This window comes from Rhinoderma darwinii, unplaced genomic scaffold, assembly GCF_050947455.1.
Source record: "Rhinoderma darwinii isolate aRhiDar2 unplaced genomic scaffold, aRhiDar2.hap1 Scaffold_130, whole genome shotgun sequence".
Classification (NCBI taxonomy): Eukaryota; Metazoa; Chordata; class Amphibia; order Anura; family Rhinodermatidae; genus Rhinoderma; species Rhinoderma darwinii.
In genome coordinates, this window is record NW_027461962.1 from 2104724 (window position 1) to 2107606 (window position 2883).

Here is a 2883-nt window from a genome sequence, read left to right on the forward strand (position 1 = left end):
ACCTTTCCCTCAAGAAAGATGACTAGCTCCAGCAAGAGGCTGTGGAGCCAGGAAAGGCTGCATTTCAGTAGCTGTAATGCGCCACAAGGAAGCGTTCAAGAGGCGGGTAGAGAGGAGTCTCCCAGCAAGAGAAAGACAAGAGGCTGTGCATCAGACTGAGACAAAGAAGGGAGTCCTGGGACCTTGAGTATGAGACTGCAATTGTTAAGTATGTGCCTCACCTGTGAGAGACTGTAACTACTAAGCTTTGAGCCTGAGGCCCAAGTAACTTTGAAGAGGGCCTGAACTGAGTCTAAGAGGGCCTTCAGAGACTGTCGGAAGAAGGCCCAATTTGTGTGAAAGGAATCTATGTTTTTGTTCAGTTATTTTAGTTGCTTATTTTTCCTGGTGCCGGGAATGACACCAAATAAGGCAAGGGGGCAATGAAAGGTATTGAAGGGAGTCTCCCCTATTCACGAGAGGAGCCGTATGGAGTAATGTAGAGATAGATTTTTCTGTCTCTTTCAATGCTTTTGTGTTATGCATTTTAACACTGTATTTCCTTTATAGGTCCAGGACTAGAGGAGATGAGCGGTCACTATATGCATATATACTTCCATTGTGATGCTGCCACCTAGTGGCCAGGAAGCATTTTTATGTGTTGTTTTAGTCACAGGACCTGTGCTTACATGTTCTGAGCTGTGCAGATGCTCACGCCAGCAAAGCTCACTGCTATGTAACACTGTTCAGACAATGGTGGCTGACCCTGTTTATTGCAGGCACCGGGAAAACCGGCTCGGGCACTGTCTTTATTATTTACTTTAGTGTGCAAAAACAGTGTAGTATGGGCATGTAATCAGTGTCGGAACATTGAATAACTCACAAAGGGGCTGTTTTTAAATTTGATAAAAGGCGACTGTTCCCACCTAATGGGTTCAGGTGCAAGGGCTGCGACCCATAAATCAGCAACTATTGTGCAAACAGGGCTGAGTAGGCCCTGAAGCCAGAGAGGGCCCATTGCTGTGGCGGTGGAGTGCAGGAACCTCCCCACAGATGATTGCTGTGAAAGAGGCAGCATTGGATGTAACAAGTGGAAGTTGCGTGAAGCCTCCCTGTTATTTAGTTGCTGAGACGATGGGTTACCCCTGTATCAGGGAAGAGTCCGAGCTCTGTCCCAAGGAAACCAAGCTGGTAAAACCCCATTTCCTGCATTGCCTGAAATTGCCGCCATTTTGTGTAATATTTTAAGTGACTGTGCCTCTCTGCTAAGAACAGTTTTTGTATTTCCTTTTGGTCGTTTTGCAAACATTACCGGCCTACTAAAAGAAACCTGCATCAAACCTGGGTTTCTTGTCATCATACTGCCAGTAACAATGCAAGGTCAAATACATTACTCGCCCTCACTAGCCTCCCCTCATGCCAAATTTTATGGCCAAAAGGACCATAACAATTATATTCTATTGGAAATAAAAGGTGGATTTCTGACTTTAGAGAACAGAGGGTAAAATAATAGACATGTTCCTCACCTCTGTACCTGAGATATGGTAAAATTTGTCCTTTAAAAATTAAGCCCTCATATGGCTGTGTCAACGAAAAAATAAAAGAGTTATGACTTTTGGAAGGCGGGAAGTAAGAAAACAAAAGCATAAAAATTAAACTTAGCCTGGTCCTGAAAGGGTTAATCGAAGACTGAATAGCTATTAAAAATGATATTAAAAATAAAAGGGGAGTCCTGACTACAAAACAGCGGGTAAAGAACAGAGATGTTCCTCCCCTCTGTACCTGAGATATGGTTGTGTTATACTAGATATTGTCTATAGAAGATATACATGTTAACCCTTTCAAGACCGAGCTCATTTTGGCCTTCAGGACCAGCCCCATTTTTTCAAATCTGACATGTGTTACTTTATGTGGTAATAACTCCGGAATGCTTTTGCCTATCCAAGTGATTGTGAGATTGTTTTCTTGTGATATATTGTACTTTATATTAGTGGAAAATTTGGTCAATAAATTCATTGCTTATTTGTGAAAAACATCAAAATTTAGAGAAAATTTGCAAAAATTATGATTTTTCTAATTTTAAATGTATCTGCTTGTAAAACAGATAGTAATACCACACAAAATAGTTACTATTTCACATATTCCATATGTCTACTTTATACTTGCATAGTTTTTTGAACATTATTTTATTTTTCTAGGACGTTACAAGGCTTAGTACTTTACCAGCAATTTCTCACATTTTCAACAAAATTTCAAAAGGCGATTTTTACAGGGACCAGTTCCGTTCTAAAACGGCTTTGAGGGCCTTATGTACTAGATAGACCCCATAACCCATATTAAAAACTACACCCCTCAAAGTATTCAAAACAGCATTCAGAAAGTTTCTTAACCCTTTAGGCATTTCACAGGAATTAAAGCAATGTAGAGGGGAAATTGACAAATTGTTTTTTTTTTGCTGCAAATTATTTGTAATAAATTTTTTTCTGTAACACAGAAGGTTTTACCAGAGAAACGCAACACAATATTTATTGCCCAGATTCTGCAGTTTTTAGAAATATCCCACATGTGGCCCTAGTGTGAAAAGGGACTGAAATACCGGCCTCAGAAGCAAAGGAGCACCTAGTGGATTTTGGGGCCTCCTTTTTTTAGAATATATTTTAGGCACCATGTCAGGTTTGAAGAGGTCTTGTAGTGCCAAAACAGTGGAAATCCCCCAAAAGTGACACGGTTTTGGAAACTGCACCCCTCAAGGAATTTATCTAGGGGTATAGTTAGCATCTTGACACATGTCTTCTGCTATGTTTATTGGAGTTTGCCTGTGAAAGTGAAAATCTGCTTTTTTTCTGAAAAAATATTAAAAAAAAAGATATTTGCAAGGAATAAAGAATAAAAAGCACTCCAAAA